Source organism: Belonocnema kinseyi, chromosome 1, assembly GCF_010883055.1.
Source record: "Belonocnema kinseyi isolate 2016_QV_RU_SX_M_011 chromosome 1, B_treatae_v1, whole genome shotgun sequence".
NCBI lineage: Eukaryota > Metazoa > Arthropoda > Insecta > Hymenoptera > Cynipidae > Belonocnema > Belonocnema kinseyi.
This window is the reverse complement of record NC_046657.1, coordinates 137460970-137481203: the sequence shown is the minus strand read 5'-3', so window position 1 is coordinate 137481203 and position 20234 is coordinate 137460970. Positions and strand designations below refer to the sequence as shown.

The 20234-nt window shown below is 36.9% G+C and overlaps 1 protein-coding gene across 2 annotated transcripts in view; it reads right to left on the bottom strand.

Moving 5' to 3' along the window:
• LOC117168422 (15-hydroxyprostaglandin dehydrogenase [NAD(+)]-like) overlaps nt 1-20234 on the bottom strand; it is a 66126-nt gene that overhangs the window by 18124 nt on the left and 27768 nt on the right. The gene's annotated exons all lie outside the window — the stretch shown is intronic.

Here is a 20234-nt window from a genome sequence, read left to right as displayed (position 1 = left end):
CTGGTCCTTTTTTTGTTGAAGTTTCATAACAATGCACAGTGGTCTGGAATAGGAATTTACTGTTCATAATCGCCCACAGGTCGTATTTCTTAACCGATTTAAAAGTTTTTGTTTTTAGAAATGCTCAGCAATTAATTTCGAAGAGAATTGTGGTTTGTTTTTTTAAAATTTTTTTCACAGAGCAACACTATATAAACAAATATAGTGACAAAATTGAACATTTTAGCTTTGTGAATTTTTGTCTCAAGAAAAAATATAGATAGAAACTCACTATCAGCCGAATTATGGCATATGCATTCATAGAACATAATTAGTTTTAATAATATTTAACTTAATTATTATAAACAACTTTTATAAAAGAATTCTATTAGTGTTTTTTTATCACCAAAAAATCGTTTATTTCACACTAGTTGCTAATATTTTTTATAAGAGTCATAATTTTTAACAAAAAATTAGCATGAGTTAACAACTATTGTTTTTATAAACATTTTTATAAACAAATTCTTTATAAACGAGTTTTTCTCATAGCTGAATTGATTTTTCTGAACAAAAATGATTCACAATTGTCTTTAAAGCCATTTATATACTTTAAGCTTTATCAAGCATAAACAATATAGATTGTTTATAACAATTTAGTTAAACAAGTCTACTAATCGGCCGCTTCCTCGTAGAAATAAATGTTTTATCTTCAATAATTATTAGAGTGACATTTATTGCGGTAAGTAACCAACGAAATTAAATAAAGAATAATTTATATGATTGTTATAAATAATTCTTTTATCAAAACTATGATTTATTTTTTTACATGCAAAAAGGACGGTTTTCACTAAATTTATCCGACAATAAATTAACAGTGATTCCAAAATTTGATATGAGACATTAAATAATTTGCGTAATTGTTAATAACAATTTTAAAACAATACGTGACAATATGCAGTTGGTCGTAGAAAAATGTTACTTTTTTTCAATCACTTTTGTGATAATCTTATTTGTGTTATTGAATCAATGAAAAAATTAATACTTATAATAATAATGAGATTACTATAAAAAACCTAAAATAAATATATTACGATGCAGAACTCGAATCATTTTCAGATTTGAATTGTTCTATTAGTTCATCGAGTTCTTGATCAAGTTCAACTTCAACTTTTTCCCATTCAGGCTTCAAGGATGCAATGAAAAGATCTGAGGACTCAAGGAGTTTGTGAATAAGGTCGTGCATAGTATGCAATCGAGAGATTTTTCGTGTGTTGAACTGTCGAATGTATTTGATATCCTTGTTCCTGGCTTTAGAAGCTTCTTTGGAATAAATGCCAATTTCTAGCATAAAATTCTCCATAACTTTTCCTCCATGTAGCAGGATTTTATGAACTGAAGAAGGCATTAGTACCATGGATATAAACTCACATACAGTTTTGCTGTCCTAAAAGCATACTCGTTGAAAAAGAGAGGAGGAATTTTTCTGCTACTAACTAAGATTTGTAGTATCTTTCTAAATATTTTCATGAGTTCTTCATTTACTCCAGTTATTTCTGTTACTTGATCAACATTTGAGAAAAACCCATGAGCCGTATTACCACAATTAAAGTTGCCAGATCCTTGACTTGGTTGATCAATTATTAACCTCATCTTCTTTTGAAATTCGTTGCAAATTCTTTTCTCAGCTTCTTTCATATGGTCCATTTGCAGATTTGTAACCGATAAGCAATATGCAGTATACACTCCATGAACCTAATCCCAACATGTAAAGTAGAAAGACCAAATTCTAAGCTGGATACAATTTCTGTCTTCTGCCTTACACACTGTGGAGTATCAGTGAGAGCTGTACAAACTTTTCCATCCAAAATAGTTAGCTTCATTTCTGTTATCACTATATACACACTATTAGTCGTTGTGATTGTTGTGGGTCTAAGCTTCTGAACTTGTGTCTTAATATTTTTGATTTCCGATTTCGTTAATTCCTTTGTTCCCTGTGCATATTTAATCATGATAGGTATACAACGTTTTGACGAGGAACTATGAGGATTCATCCAAAATGTTTCTCCCATGTGCTTTACCCTTAACCATATTGGCACCATTGATGCTCTTATGTTATGTTGAAGCTGATGTTGTTATTAAACTTCTGATTGTATTTTGCATCATTTGACAGTCTATCGATGCCATATTTAATTTCAAAGTCCAAATAAGTGATCTTTAATCTATTCTCCGAAATCGGAAGGCATAAATTCGGATCTTTAAAAAGAAGTTGAATAGTGTGATCAATAAGAGACTGAATCTCAACCATGGCTCCTTCTTCCGTTATTCGAATAATTGAAGGATAACAATCTTTTTTAATCTCTAATACATTCACATATGAAGGATAAATGTCAGCCTTTCTTTCTTTAACATGTAAGTGAATAGTATTATATTGATACTTTGATAATCGGACCTGTTGCATTAAAGCTAAAGCTTCTTCTGAAGAGTATGACACATATGATTCAAAGTCAGATTTAGCTTAAATGTTTAAATTTTCAGTATCGTCAGAATTTAAAAGAACGACTATAGCATTTGCAATTTTTTTCTTCCACTCTTTCGTAGAATTCGCAGAAATGCATCCTGTATATCAGCAGCCGTAAAACTCTCTTCAATGGACATTAATTTTCGTCTCTTTGTCGGAGCAGAAGCATCTTCGAATTTTGTATCCGAACTTTTTCTTCCTCCTTTTGATTTTATCCCAGAGAAGGTAACAACGAAGTCAGTTTTCAGCCTGCAGAAGATATTTTAAAATGACGCCAAAAGCAAATTATATAAAGATAATTTCAACGCAGCCTCTCTCAGTTATATAAACAAAAATTATTATTTCTCTTGCAAGAGCGCGTGCGAGAGATACCCACCTAGCGGTGAACCTGGAACTGTACTTTTTAGTTGAGAGTGACTTGTTCTTCATTTGTTTTTCATGAAGTTACGTACAAAACAAATGAAAGATAAGTGACTTCTGAATAAGCAAGTACAGCGTTATTGCACCTTATTTTCAATTGTTCCTCATTTATTTTTCAGGAAGTTGCATCAAACAAATGAAAGATAGGTGACTTCTAAAAACTCAAGTACAGCGTTATTGCTATGGACAGTTTGCTACAGAAATTGTTATTAACAATTACGCAAATTATTACTTAATGTCCCATATCCAATTTTGGAATCACTATTAATTTATTGTCGGATAATTTCAGTGGAAAACCGTCCTTTTTGCATGCAAAAAAATAAATCATAGTTTTGTTAAAAAAATTGTTTATAACAATCATATAAACTATTCTTTATTAAATTTCGTTGGTTAGTCACCGCAATAAATGTTACTTTAATAATTATTGAAGAAAAAAACATTTTTTTCTACGAGGAAACGGCCGATTAGGAGACTTGTTTAACTAAATTGTTATAAACAATCTATATTGTTTATATTTGATAAAGCTTAAAGTATATAAATGGCTTTGAAGACAATTGTGAATCACTTTTGTTCAAAAGAATCAATTCAGCTATGAGAAAAACTCGTTTATAAAGAATTTATTTGAAGGAACTGTTTATAATAATTAAGATAAATATTATTAAAATTAATTATGTTCTATAAATGCATGTGCAAGAATTCCGGCTGATAGTGAGTTTCTATCTGTATTTTTTTTAGATGAAAATTCACAAAGCTAAAATGGTCAATTTTGTCACTATATTTGTATATATATATTGTTGCTCTGTGAAAAAATTTAAAAAAAGCAAACCACAATTCTTTAAAAAGTTAATTGCTGAGCATTTCTGAAAAAAAATTTTTAATCGGTTAATAAATACGACCTGTGGGCGATTATGAACAGCAAATTCCTATTCCAGACCACTGTGCATTGGTACTTCCTGGCTATCCACGCAAAAATTTTCAGAACACTTTTTTTCAAAAGATATGTTTTTCAAACTGCGTTTTATAACAAATGATTGAAAAAATTATATTTTAATTTAATACAATTCATCAAAAGTATGAACGCGGATACTAGAGCTTTCATCCAGATTAATAACAATAGATAAACATGTCCATATTATTTGAGATGGAATTGCTTACAAAGGAAAAAGATTTTAATTAAATTATTCGGAATATAGCGGAGTATAAATTTTGAGAATATATGGTCATGTTGGCAACAATTGTACACTGGATATTAGACTTGACGCGGCATCAATTCTCTAAAAGACTTGAATGGGAGACGCTTAAATGAGAACTTAAAAAAACATAAGGTCATTTTTGAAAACATGGGTCCATCAACAATGTGCTCGACAGATTCTGCTTATTCATTCTCGAGGCTAGCTCTGGATGCTTAAGTAAGAAGAGCCGATGGTGTTCTCTCCATAAGCTTCGCCAAATTTTCTCTGTCAAAAAATAAGGGCGCATAACATCTGTTTTCATATGGTATTTCCCCTCTGCTTCGGTCTATGGTGAAACTGGGTTGCCTACCTCAAAGGGATTTATTGATACTGGACCATCATAAGGTTGCTCTAAGACATCAATTTCTGCTGCACGATCGTCTGAAGTAGCTTCCTCTGATGGATGCTCATAGTCGACGTTTTCCAAAGCTAAATGAACCTGCGGTTGGATTTCCATTGCTCGCCCTTTTGAGATAAAAAGATTATTTCTTATGGCCTTTAGCTTACCTATAAATCGTCCCACTGAAAGCTTCTGTATGTTAGGATACTTCGCTGCGAACTTTGTCATAAAGTTGCATCTCACTATTTACTGTTTTTCGCAGATGTTCTTGCAGGTCAGCTGTTTTGATTAATGAGATACGCGCGACCATCTTATAGCTCATCATAAGCACCGTCCCTAATGCTGTGGCCCCAGCGGTGGCTGTAGCGACGCCCGTCGATCCTTAATATGCGACATGCGTTTCAAAATATTTACAAGACTCTCCATGATAAATTATGTGCCTTGGCCTTTCTCTTAGTCCCTTTCCTCTTGGTTTTCTGACTTTTTGACATGGGAAACCTAGTTATTATCAACGCTACAGCCAACATCATAATCGTCAAAGGCATGAGAGGAAAGCTCAAGCCAAGATCATGTTTCCTTACAGCAATCAATTACGAATCAATCAGAATGTGTATCTTATCGGCTCCCGCTCCTTTTACCCTGTAAGGTTAGCAAGAGTGGAAGCAAGAGGCTTCGTACAACACTTTTCCTGATATTTCGATCTCTAGCCGCGCATTTTTTCCTCCTTTTCCGTAATATTACCATCGGCTAGTGTCGAGAATTTAATCACGTAAATTATCTATGTAGCACTGATATGTTGTGGGGTGGAGAATGAGTAATTCTAGTAGATCTTGTACTGCTAATTCTCTACAACCGAGTCAAGTTCCTCCTAGGTGTATTGCGACATTGTGTCTATATATGTACCTATCTGTTAGACAGATCCATCGATAACTCTTTTCTACGCATTATGCCGTAGATGTGGTCATAAAGGGGATTATTGGCATGGTCTCTGAGTTGAAACGAATTTTATGCCACCTGCAGAAGATTTGTAAGAAATAAAGGTGTTATTGATGCTTGGCCATGTGTCATATCGCTAGAATCAAATGACAGAACAAACTCATCGGCGGCCCTATCTGCGGAACGGTATAGAAACGCCGCAGCATTGTCCGACTTTATGTTGTTGTACGTATCGTATCAGAAAACTTGTTCTATTTAGAACTGAGCATGGTGTAGCTAGAACCGTGCTTTGATTAAGACTTCAATGTATTTTCATCACCTGGCTCGTGCTACGATCAAGTTCTTTCAACTTATCGACATTTCATTCTACTGCAACAAACGTGTAGATAAGTATAGAAACAGCCAAAATATTGTTAGCCTGAATCGTATTCTTCTTAGAGAATTTAGCAGCCCAAATTTTTCTGCGACTTTTGCGATAACTCCAAGGGACGTTTAAAAAAAACACGTTTTAGGTTTCCGCTTGTGCTATTCCAAGGTATTTATATGTTTCTCCATTATTATGCTGTTAAATCGTATTTCTATTCATGAGTTAAGCATCCCGATCCTCATGCGATGATGTAACCCTAACTCATAATTCTTAATATATTTTTGTATTAACTTGTTCTCGGGTGAACTCGGGTTTTTATCCAAGCGGTGGTCTAAGTTAAGTGACTCATGAAATAAAGATGTTATCATGTAATTAACTAAGACTTTTAAAACCTTTTGCGATGACGTTATAGGTAAAAAATTAGGAGCATTTTGTAGTTTGTAGTCCGCCTTTTACCGCTGCTATCCATAAACAGTGGCCGCGAACTTTGGATATAACAAGAGTCGCCTTTAGATGCATTCTTAGAGCTACAATCTTTAGCTTTTGGTTTCAAACTTCGCACTTTTTTAATAGAGAGGCACGACTGCCTCCTTCATTATCTTATCCCACTTGACGCTCTCGCTTAGTATTTTTGTTTAAGTAGTTGGCTGCAATTGATATCGCTAGTCAAAGCATCCTCAGCAGGCACATATTATATTATAAGTACTTCATGCCTTATCTCGCTACACTTATGGATCTTGGTTGTATAGGTAGTATGCAAGGGTCCGTAAAAGTGATCTTTTCTAACTCTCCGTCAACGTTAGGGCCTATGAAATATGGAGAAAATCCAAAAAAATGTCAAAAACATTCGGTAATAATTATTTTGATGCCCTCACAGGTGATGATTTTAATAGATATAAAGTTAGAGTTATAGTATGTGAAGGTGTTGATCCTTATAAGCTGAATATAAGCAATTTATCAATAGAAGAATATGAACTTGCCGAAGTTGTCTCTTTGGAGCTTCTGCCTTATTTGATACATACTACAAATTTTCATCCCGAGGTCAATTCACAGTTTATAAATCCACAGAGGCCCATACTTTTTTTCCTGATCGCTGGATTCCGTGGATTAAAACAAAGTGTTTATCAAGTGTAAGTGTGACAGTCCAAAGTAAGTAGTTCGCTTAAGAGTATTATTGTTATCGCTATTATTTATGAGTAAAATAATGAGTCATAATAAATAAATGAAAAAATTCATACAATAAATAATAAATAACTAAGAGAATAAATAGAGAAAATAATCAGGCAGTTCAATAATTCGAAAATATATTAAGTAGCAATGGGTTTAAAATTTTCACTTTTTATAACACCGGTCACAAAAAAGTGGTCTGTCCGACAGACTGCACTAGCATATTTATATGTTTTGGGGGTCACTGAATTCAAATTCGGTAGCCAAATAACCAAGTTCGCTCGTATTTTTCTGAAAAACGAAAAAATAGACGTAAAATCGACAAAAACAGCGATTTTTCAGGTATATTTTTGCAAAAAAAATATTTTTTCGCCCGATGGACTTAACCAACATATTTATATGTCTTTTGGGTTGCTGAAAATGAATCTGTGTCGCAAATAACCAATTTCGCTCATGCTTTTTCGAAAATCGCAAAAATATGCGTAAAAACAGCGAATACAGCGATTTTTCTTATCAACTTCTGCAACAAAAAAATTTTTTTATGCCCGGTGGTCTAAATCAGCATATCCTTATGTTTTTGGGGTCGCTGAATCCGAATGCGGGTTTCAAATAACCCAGTTGGCTTATATTTGATCGAAAAATGCAAAAATAGAGGTAAATCGACGAAAACAGCGGTTTTTCGTGCATATTTCTGCAAAAAAATATATCTTCATCCCCGGTGGACTTATTCCAGCATATTCTTATGTTTTTGGGGTCACTGATTCTAAATCCGGGGTTCAAATAACCCAGTTGGCTCATATTTTATCGAAAATCGCAAACATAGATGCAAAATCGACGGAAACTACGATTTTTCGTGTATATTTTTGCAAAAAAAAAATATATTTTCATGACCGGTGGACTTGACCAGCATATCTATATGTTTTTTGGGTAGCTGAATCCGAATCCGGGGTCCAATGTTGCAGGGTCCAGAATTCATTACAACAGCGTCTTGCACTGAAATGATGCCTGGATTAGTTTTAAAAATGTTGTAAAAAACTTTGTAGGTAGTAAGAAAAGTCCAGACTATCAAAATGTGGTTTCAGAAATGGTAGCAAACTTTGGTAAACTAGGCTGCCTTTTGAATTTGAAGCTACATTTTCTTCATTCGCATATAAATAAGTTTCCAGACAACCAGGGAGGCTTTAGTGAAGAGCAAGGCGAACGTTTCCACAAGGATATAAAGGAGATGGAGAGGCGATATCAGGGATGTTGGGATATCAACATGATGGCTGACGACTGTTGGAGTTTAAAACGAGATCAAGTCAATCAAGGTATCAAACGAAAGCAAAACCCATTACGTAGGTCTTTTGAGGACAAAATAGTTCGATACAAGCGATATAAAGACAAAAAATGAATAAAAGAACCCTATAAGCGTGAGAGGCAAGGGGACTCACTGTAATAAAGCACCCCAAAAAGAACAGAATTTACTGCGCCCACGACGTTGTTCTTGGGTAACGCTAAAAGTAAATAAAACTTATTTACAAAAAATCTTACTATTGCCATGCGTTTTTCGATCAAATATGAGCCAAATGTGTTATTTGAACCCTGGATTCAGAATCAGTGATCCCAAAAATATAAGGATATGCTGCATAAGTCCACCGGGGATGATGATATATTTTTTTGCAAAAATATGCACGAAAAAACCTATGTTTTCGTCGATTTTACCTCTATTTTTGCATTTTTCGATCTAATATGAGTCAACTGGATTATTTTGACCCCGGATTCAGATTCAGCGACCCCAAAAACATAGTGATATGCTGATTTAGACCACCGGGCATGAAATATTTTTCTTTTTTTGCAAAATTATATAAGAAAAATCGCTGTATTCGCCGTTTTTACGTCTATTTTTGCGATTTTCGAAAAAGTATGAGTTAAATTGGTTATTTGGGCCTCAGATTCAAATTCAACAATCGAAAAGACATATAAAAATGTTGTTTAAGTACACAGGGAGAGACAATATTGTTTTTTTTTTGCAAAACTATACCTGAAAATCGCTGTTTTGTGTCGATTTTACGTCTATTTTATAATGTTTTTCAAAAAAATACAAGCCTAGTGTAGTCTGTCGGATAGACCACTTTTTTAAATCCTGAATTCTTCACGGACTTTTTTAGAGCAACCCAATGTGGCATAAGTAACAATCGTGGTAATGAAAAATTACAAAATTAATATAATAACTGAAAACACAGTCACTTCCCATACAAAACGCGACAATTTGGGTTATAAACATGGCCGACTAGTCATCTGGGTGGCAGAGGGGTACTGTCGGAGGGCGCTGTGATGTCACGTGCATACTACCTATATGCTGCCTGCAAATTTCAGTTAAGTAGATAATGAATGCCAATGACGTAGACTCTTGCACCTTTTTTTCTCACATTACGATGCCAGGTCGCTGGGCTCGAATGTAATGAAGCTTCTGGATAGCAACATGCCTCTATGTCGTGATAGAAATACCCGTTTTTTCGCAGAATTTCCATGGTGTATTCGGTGCATCGTCATTTCTATAAAGACAATTCTGTTAACCTTTTAAGGTCGATGCTAGATCATTTTATGAGCCCGAAGGAGCTCGTCAAGAAAGAAATGGCATTCGTGTTGATTGCTCTGGTTTCTTTGCGGATTTCACAGAACTTTTCAGAATTAATCTGAGTCTTGTTTAAAATCAATCTTTAGGCTTTTGTTAACTATCCTACGTTGAATACCTTCAGAATATAAAATACCCAGAAATTTATATGACTCGCCATTAGGTATTGCGCATTTTGCCAAAAGTATGGGAAACCTGGTCAAAAATCGAGAATTTGTTGAAATTTTATAAAATGATCAGTTTGTGGTTTTCGGCCATCCTGAATTGAAATATGATGTTAAACGTACAAAATGGTGGATCCAAAGTGGCTGATTCCAACTTGAAATTTATATTAAATTTTTATAAAATTGTGTCTATAAGGGTTTTGTGGAACACTGATTTCAAATATGTTAAAAAATTCTAGTTCAAAAATGGCGGATCCAAAATAGCGAACGCCACCTTCAACAATGTATGAAATTGTGGTAACATTATAACTAACGGAAATTTATGAGTCGCAGATCTCAAATATTATATTAAAAACTGAAGATTCAAGATGGTGGATCCAAAATGATGGACTAGAACTTTCAAACGTTTTTGAATTCAAAAAATGCTGTCTCTAAGAGTTTTACAGGCCATTGATGTTAAACATGGTGCTGAAAATTTGAAATTCGAGATAAGTTATCTAAGACGGTGGGCTGCAACTTCCACAATTTATGCAATTTTTTAAAGATTGGGTCCGTAGGAGTTTCACGGCCTAACGATTATAAATATGATGCTAAGAATTAAAAATTCAAGAAGGCTGAGTCGAAACGGTGGAAGAAGGTTCTGATATTTTATGTAATTTGTATAATATTGTATTTATAGAGGTTTTAAGGGTCATCGATTTCATATATGATACCTGAAAATCTTAATAACTCTCACTGTTTTCATTCTTCAGAACTGCTTTCGCGTTTGAAGAACTCTAAACTGTTTCTAAAGAGAGGTTTCTGTTTGTTATTTGTAACATTTTTAAAAGTACGAGAACTTTGTTTAGAAATTGTTTTGATATCTTCCTTGGTCTAGGATTTTTGTCTGAAATTATGACATCTAACTAGATGAGAAATGCATGACTGTCTTTGTTAAGTAATTCTTGAGCTTTCTCTAAAGGTTGGTCAATTGGTAGTTACGAATTTTACAAGATTTGTAGGCCATGAAAAAGGATTTTATGAACAGAAGCTGACATGGGTTACCAAGTGTACAGTTTGATAAACATTGTTGCTGTTTTGAGTGCTTGTAATCCAAAATCCTCACTGTCGATTTTGAAACCGAAAACAAGAGCTTGAAGAATTATGGTAAATTGGTCTATCAAATTAATATCAATTACAATGATTTTGGATGACAAAGCCGAATCCTGAAAAAATCTGCTGTGTGTATTCCCGTCATTAGTTGTCCGGCTACCTCCTGGTTTGGGATGACCAACTAGTAGACCAATCTTGCTTTTAATCTACATCTGAATAACTGCTTTTCTCTCTAATGCTAGTTTTTTATCAGGCCTTCTGGGCTGTCGCTTTTTGAGGTCTAAGCGATAAGAAACATGCAACGAGCATTAAAAAATCTGATCCAGGCACGCAATGGCGATAAACCAAATCTGAACGTAGATGGGTCAGTTTCTCTACTGACAATTTCTTCTCTGTTATTCATAAACCTTGGTGTTGGCCCAGAAAGATGGCATCTTTGTGCAAAAAAATTCAGTTACTGTATTGCATACTTTACCGTCTATCATTGTCATTAACAACTCGTGAGAAATCCTAATATTTTTTAACGAACTAAATTTTATTTAACTTGGAGAAAGGTTATCAATTTGACCTAGAATGTATTCTCTCGGCTTTAATAACTTCAGTGGTTTCTTATACGAAAGGTGAATCTGTTTGGTCGAAAAAATCGAGTAGACGATCGACGAATATTTTAAATTCCATTTTTGTAAAGATCACAATTAAATTCGGGACAATAACAACTGGAAGTGTTTTCGGGACAGGTTCACTGACTGTGATTAGATGATTCGCTGTATGATCAAGAAGTCGTTGCAATTGCAAATTTGCGCTTGAAATTCGACTGTTAATACTAGAATGTTAATACATCTGACTTACGATTGGTGGTCATTTTCTAGCATTAATATTATTAGATGCAAATTAAATTTTTTAATTTAGCCAGGATTCTTTTTCTCTAAGACCGTGTCGCAATGCCCCTAAGCACTATTCAGTTATTTATATTCTCATCAGAAAAGATATTAGATTTTCAACTATAGTTTTACATAAGTAGTTATGATGTCCAAAAAGCTTGCACTGATATGTATCAAAACTGACAGATAACCAACGAATTCGCCTTTAGCTCTGCGGTTCCTAATTCTACGCTAGTTAAATGAACATTTTTGCATTAATCTAGTCCGAAATCCATTTGGATACTTTTGGAAAATTGCTTCGTGATATCCATCACTTGCTGCAGTTACTGGTCTCATCTAGCGTATAGTTATAGTTCATCCTTGAATATAAGATGGATCACTTGATGACCATCATCATTATCATCTATTCTAAATACAAGAGATATGCAATTTAGTGTTTTGCTCAGTGAGCTTAATGCTGAATTGGGTTTGGTGCAGCCCTACAATAAGGGGCTACAGGGCCACGCACGAGATGGAACGGACAACCCGAAAGGGTTGTAGCTTTTCCATTTTGTTTTATCATTTTGTTTTCGGTGAGTCCCCTTGCCTCTCACAATCGAGTTACTTGTTTTTCATCAAAATGTTTGATTAAGTGCTCAAAATGCTCTCCTCCCACTTCGATGCACTTGTTCATCCAGGCTTCGAAAGTTTGCACATAACTGCGGTGCCAATTTACCGGACATCCTCTGCCGATCTAGGTACCAGTGAATTCCCGATTCAGCACTACACGAACGATTGCAAAATAATGATCTGGACAACCGTCTGGTTGAAATCACATTTTCTGCCGCACTTCCAAGGTTAGGTCTTCAAGTAATGTTGGAAGTGCATTTTCCAAAAATTTACTCTATTTATCACCGTTGAATATACCATTGATGAAATACGGACCCATAAGTTGTGCTCCGATTACACCACACCAAACGTTCACGGACCAAGGACGCTGACGCTCAACTTCGCGCAACCAGTATGGATTTTCAAAACTCCAATACTGCATGCTATATCGATTAAACGTAACGTGGTTCGTGAAAGCCGACCCATCTAAGAACAATAATCAAAGAAAAATCCGTGTTCCCTTGTATCTACCGAAGCGCCCATTGAGAAAATACAAGTTGGTTCTGAAAATCATTGCCATGAATTTCGTGATATAGTAGCATATGAAACAGATGATATTTATTAGGTTGTAAAACCATTAAAATACTGCTTTGAGACATTTCAGGGTCACGGCTTAGTTGTCGAGTATTAGAATGGGAGTTACGAGATCTGCAGCCATATACTTCCATCAGGCGAAAAAAATTTGCGAGACCGTACACTATCTGGAAAACATTAGGCATACAGATTGTTAGCAATCTATACAGTTCTACAAATTCCTCCATAAATGAGAATCATTTCAACTGTCCCTTGTATAGATAAAACTTCCATTATTAAAGCAATTATGTGAAGTAAGGAGAAATACTGCCTTGAATTGGCCCTCACGATCCCCAGATGCAAATCTTGTAAAAAATATGCACTCTAAAATTAAGCAGAAGCATCAGGGAAAGCTTGCCTTCAACGTCACATAGCTGACTTGACACCTGCGTGACATTCGGAGATCCTTACCATGCACTATGGCCAAAAGTTTAGTGGAAAGTATGCCGAGACGCTGCCGAGCTATAATCGACAGTCTAGGGGACTGAACGTTATATTAGGTAAGCGTACCACAGATCCAAGCATACCGACCAATTCCCTTGTTTATCTTTCGTTTGGAAGTGAATTCCTTGCGAAGTCAAGAATGTCATTTTTCACAAATGTGAAGCCATCTGGCGCGAATTGGAAATAAATTGGAATAAAACTTAGGTATTTATAAACTTAGGTGAGTGGTGGGGTACATTCATAAGGATTCGCTTTTCTTTTGATAATAAAAATTTTTCATTGCGGAAATTTTTTCGTTATGCAAGATGATTCTTTGATCTTGAGACATAAAAATCTCTCAAGACATATACATCTAACGAAAAAAATGTCCGTAGTAAAAACTTTTTATTGTCAAAGGAAAAAGCGTAACCCTAAAAATTTTCCTAGCACCCCGCCCCTAGGGGCGGAAAGGGGAAGGTGGTTACACAATTTTATATCGAAACCTATGTCACGCAGGTGTCGAGACAGCTATTTGACGTTGAAAGTAAGCTTTTCCCGACGCTTCTGCTTCATTGTAGACTACACATTTTCTATGGGATTTGCATTTGGGGATTGTGAGGACCAATTCCAGACGGTGATCCTATTTTCTTCTTGTAAATGGCTGCACATCTGGGTACGGTGTTTTGTGTCGCTCTCGCCCTGAAGTACACAGTCTTTATTTCCCTAGCCTAACCATTTCACTGTAGACTTCATCAAAGTCTTCCAGTAGACTTTAAGCATCCTTTTAGCGTGCAGGTTGCCAGTGAACACGTGCATTACGCCAAATCCCACTTTATAAAAGCGTTGTAAACTCGCATTGCATATTTTCTTTCGCCCAGACCAGTCGCTTTACAATATGCTTTGGTTTCAAGAAAATTTAAGAATCGTGCTCCTCTCTCAATAGCTGGCAGCTCTCAAACGGCGTTCTATCATATATAGCCTTCTTGACAATACTTTTCAGGCTCGACGTCAGATAATTGTCTTATCCTCTTTTTTGATGGTCACACGCGTATTAACCCTGCCTGACAAATTCTCTACGTTTCCTGTCTCTTTTTTACGCCTCGTCAACAAACTTAGAAAATCCTTTGACATTCTCATATGTTTAAGTAATTTTGCACTCATTGCATAATACGTCTTCCCCTTGTGTCTAAACAAATGATATTGGACCAAAACTAATAGTGCATGTTAGGCTAACCTTTTCTAAATCCCAAACCACAGATAGTTTCTTAGATTCTTTAAATTTGGTGTTTTGGTTCCGCTGCCTACTTTCATTTGAGTTAAATTGGGTGGCTTTCTACTCCCTCCTTACTTCATCTCATAACTTTTAGAATTGAAGTATTACCTGCACAAGGGACAGTTGGAATGCTTATTATTTATGGATGAATTTGCAGAAATATTGATCATGCTGTCACTCTTTATGCTCAATGTTTTCCAGAGTATTAATGAAATTCCGATATTAGATGCAGCCGCTCATATCTCCCATACAAGTACTCCGCAACTAAGCCGTGACCCTGGAATGTCTCAAAGCAGTATTTTGGTATTTTTAAAACCTAATAAATATCGTTTCCTTTATATTCTACTGAATCACGAACTTCATGGCATTGACTTTTAGAACCGAATGGCGTTTTCTTAATGGGCGCTTCGGCAGGTACAACGGAACACGAATTTCTTGTCAATATTGTTCTCAGACGAGTTGTCTTTCATGAACAACGGTATGGCCAATCAAGGTAACATGCATTACTGGAGTGTGGAAAACCCATACTGGTTGCGCGAAGTTGAGCGTCATCATCCTTGGTCCTTGTACGTTTGGTGAAGTGTGACCGAAGGACAACCTATGGATCCGTATTTTATTAGTAGTTATTTCAACAGTGGTAAATACAGTAACTTTTTGGAAAATGAACTTGCGACATTACTTGAAGACTTAATATTGGAAGTGCGACAGAAGTTTCAACCAGACGGTTGTGCAGCTCATTATTCGGTAATCGCGCGTGAAGCACTGAATCAGAATTTCAATGGTAACTAGATCAGCTAAGGATTTCCGGTAAATCGGCACCGCAGTTAAACAAGTGCATCTAAGTGGGAGGATAGCATCTTGAGCACTTAATCGAAAATTTTCATAAAAAACTAGCACCCCGATTGTGAGAGGCAAGAGGACTCACCGAAAACAGGCATCCCGATTTTCAGAGGCAAGGGGACTCACCGAAAAAAGCACCTCGACGTTGAAAAGCAAGGGGACTTAACGAACAAAGCACCAACATGGTGAAAGCAAAGTGGATTCAACGAAAAAACCACCCTCAAGGAAACAAAATATTAATATGTTCACGTCCTTGTTCCTGAGCAGTGATGAAAGTAGTTAATTCATTTACCATCTAACTTTCTACGTTTTACCATTTAGAAATTTAACTTGTAAAAAAACTTTTATCTTTTTCACCTTTATTATTTAAAATAACTTTAGTTAGCCTTGAATTATGTCTATTAATTAGAATATTTCTCTGAGAAACTAAACTGATAAAAAATTGATTTAAAGAAAAAAAAACAATCGGAAGAAAATAGGAAATTTGACCGAATAAACTGTCCTACAGTTCAAATGTGATATTCTATGCACTAAGTCTTAACTTTCAACACTGGATAATCCTACCATTACCGGAATACGTCAGTTACTACGGGCAACCATCGTTATTCTATTTTTCGACTGCAATATAAATTAGTGAATATTGTTAACAAGACGTTTTAGCCTTGACTCTTAAAGTCTCATCCGCCTGATTGCAAAGACTACTACCACACTACTACCGAGTACAAGTGAATCCTAGAAGGATTCCAATATTTGATTTGAGGCTGTAGTCAATAGATTACTCTGTCAGTGCGCAGTTCCTCGCATTAATCTTATCATTTATTTGAATTGCTTAAACGTTTAGCCGTTCACGCTCGAAGCATTAGTCAGTATTATTTCATTAGAAATATACATATAACGTACAATTAAAGAGTTTATCGATATTCCTAAGATTTTAGCTCGTCAAAAGATTTTGAACTTATGAATTCATCCACAGGTGACTCGACACCTGCGTGACAATCAGAGATCCTTTCCTTGCGCTATAGGCAGAAGTTAGGTGGAAAGTATGCTGCGACGCTGCCGAGCTATAATCGACAGTCATGGGGACTGAGCGTTACATTAGGTAAGCGCATTACAGTTTCAAGCAAACCGACCATTTGCCTTCCTTATCTTTCGCTTGGAAGAGCATTCCTTAAAAAGTCCGATATTTTTTTCATTAAATGCGTATTTCTTTAGACATTTCGATGACTAAAGATAAAAGAATCACCCTTCGTGATTACATGTATATAATTTAAAAATTTTTATAGGGAAAATCACATAATTTCGCCAGGAACGGGTGCTAATCTAAAAATTACACCCGCTCCCAGCGAAATGGCGGTAAACTTTCAGCCACAACCACGTCTCAAGACCGTGAGATGGGTGGTTACAGTCTGTAACGGAATCAATACGACGATCCGGCGAAAGTTTCGTGCACACTAAGAACAGGGAGTGACCCAAGGACTACAGCCTTCTGCATTTTTCCTGTAAGAGTTTTAGCATATTGTTGACATGCAGGGGTGCTTGTCAGGCTATTAAGGAGTAAAAGCTTGGCACCTCCAAAAGCGCGTATGATAAGGACGAGTAGTTTACCAGAATATTCCGGTAACAATCGTTGCAACTTCCTTACAAGGTCTCTGTACCTCTCTTTCTTTTCATTCTCCTTGGCTATGATTTTTTTGTCAGCTGGTGCCGAAAATTCTACAACGAACATGGTTCGCTTCTCGAAGTGAAGAAGAACCATCTCTGGCCTCGAGTGTGCAACAGAAACAATTGTCGAGAATATAAAGTTCCAATATATGCGGCTCTTCCCATTCTCGACAATTGAATCGATTTCCCTAGGAGGTTTTAGAGGAGCGACATTAAGGTTAATGCTGTAAGAGTGACAGAAATGATAATAAAGCACCCTTAGTGCTTCATTGTGCCTGTGGATGCAGGTCGTTCCCACATCAGTTAAACAACTAAATAGTATGTGAGCTAAATGCTCGTGGTCTACATGGCACGCCCTCCAGCTATCATCGGGAATGTCGTGGCTCAAAATGTGGCGAAGGTATGTTAAGGTGGAAATGACACCGTCTTGGCATGCCAAAATGAAACCCTTCGTACAAGACATCAATCCGGGTGATTGAAGATAAGCAAAGCTTAGCTCACACGACATTGACGGATCCTCCACATTTCTGTGGAAGATACCGTGCATCCTCTTATCGAGGAGCTTTTCACGAAAGTTTTTCTCTTGTGCTTTCTTAATCTGGGCTTTTAGGAGTGCGTACTCAAAATAGAAATGATTTTATGGATTTTGCTCGCCCCTAATACTGAATTTAAGTCCGAGAGTTTGAGCAGCCTCCTCCGCTGCTTTGTACAGAAACGCTACTTTGCCCACTTCTTCGTGCTACTTAAACATTTTGAGAAGAGGGCCTCTTCCATTTCCAGCTCAATGCGCTGTACCCAGAATAATCCTGTTGTGAAGACATTCAAGACTCAATATTCCGCGACCACCTGGACAGTGTGAGATGTACAGTCCCAAAACAGAAGATTTAAGACGCACGCTTTTGTTCATGTGCATAACCTTTCTTGTCCCGATATCAAGGGACCTGAGTATGTTCTTCGTCCATGGAACCACTCCAAATGAATAGAGTACAACCGGGACTACAAGCACGTTCGTTGCAGATACTTTGGTCCTCGCCGACAGTTTGGAAGACCAAATCTGCCAGATGAGATGTTTGTATCTGCCTCGGAGAGTATCCTTTATAGATGGTACATCCTGAATGTGGCTCTGCGGCAAGCCCAGGTATGCATAAGTTTCTCCAGCGCAAGGGTATCGTATAGCGCTTCTATCGACAAGCTCAGAGTCTTCATGGATGCCATTAAGTTCTCTTGGCTTCAAATAAACCTTGGCGCATTTGTCTAACCCAAATTTCATTTCAATTTCCTTAATATATCGTTCGAAAATCCCTAAAGCTAGATGTAGTTGCTCTTTGTTTTTAGCATAGATCTTAAGATCAACCATGTAAATTACATGAGTGACCTTGTACTTTCGATCTGCAAGTTTTCTGCAAAAGTACCCGTCAGAATATCGAAGTGCTGGAGATAATGGCAATAATATAAGGCAAAAGAGGAGTGGGCTCATGGTTTCGCCCTGAAAGACACCTCTCTCACGCTGGTAAAATGCTGCATCTTTGCAGACACATCTATCGATGAGCAGGTTCTCCCGATATCACACTACGCCTTTCTTCAAGCCTCGATGTTCATACATTTATTGCCACACAGGTTCAATTGCCCGAACATTCCTATCATTTAAGATAGCTGTGAATATCTTATACAGTGTATTCAGACAAGTACTTGGCCTGTGATTCTTCGGGTTAGCTAAGTTGCCGACTTCCGGCAGGAGTTTTGTGCCCCCATCCACCTACCACTTCGGAATAGGCTCTTCCGACTTTAAATATAAGGTGAAAATACGGGCCAAATGCTGATCAGTTGAAGGAAACTTCTTCCACCAGAAGATTTTGATACAATCTGGTCACGGAGCGGAATAGTTCTTCTTCCCTCTTAATACTTTTTTCACCTCCTCGGTAGTGATGGGTAGGCATTCTTCATGAGATGTTATGAGGGCATCACACAGCACCTTAGAGCTATTTCTATTTTCTGAATCTTCGTCTAGTGCATGTTTAGTACTTCGTAGACTTCTCTCCCAAATACTTCGACCTTCTATAGTATGGGCGAGTGGTCGACAGTAACTGGAGGGTCTAGGAACAGTCAAGATGGGTTGGAGAGAAACTGTTGATTTTCAGTGACCTGGCAGATGTGATGTAGTCAATCACACATTGAATGCGCAACGCCTACTGTCCTGCCCAGCCTATCTTTACGGCAAGTAGATGCATTCGTCTTTTCGTATTATAATCAAGCGTTGGTTTCGTTTTACGGTTTGCATCGGCCGAAGCACTCGCTGCATTATACACACAATAATTGACTGCCCAGAGGTCGGATTCTTCGGAAAAATGTCCACGAAGCTCGTCATCCATTTCAGCCAGATCTTTAGGCTTGAGAGATACCTTGGTGTTGATGTTTCTCCGGGTCATAAAGCATCGCCCGTGGTTCGTCTTAGTTTTGCCTCTCTTTCTTTGTTGCCGGCTTTTCTGGCTGTGGTAGAGTAGGCGTTCCGCTGACACAGCCCTTTTTTGGAGTACTTAAACATGTTTCATAGACATTGAGGCGACAAGTGGAATAGTTTTGGGTGTTTGTCGCACCACAGAGCATGCAGCCGTGCCATGTAAACCCGTTCAGGGCACAGTCGCATCGTAGAACTCTAGCAAGTCGTGATTCAGTCGCTCCGTCCAGCTAAAGGTCCCGAGATTCTGCCGATCCATCGCATTGAATCCATGTTCATTATCTCCCCCCGCTCTAGAGTGTTCGGCATTGTTAGCCGACCCATTGTCGGGAGCACTACGCGTTCTGTTCTTTTGAACCGCATTTAATACAACTATGATTGGTGTTTCCATTGTTGTTTTCACGAGAAGCTAGGGATTGCCTATTTAATTTTGTAACCATATTCAGCAGATATCATTGGTACAGGGACCCTCTATCCGAAACCCGAGGACGCGTTCGGTGGCTTTTCCATAGGCCCTTCTGTTTGATTCTCGAGGAAGCAAACCCAATATATATATATATATATACATAATTAAAAATTTGTCATAAGGACAACCGCAGGATTTCGCCGGGAGCGGGTGCTAATCTGAAAAATTGCACCCGCTTCCA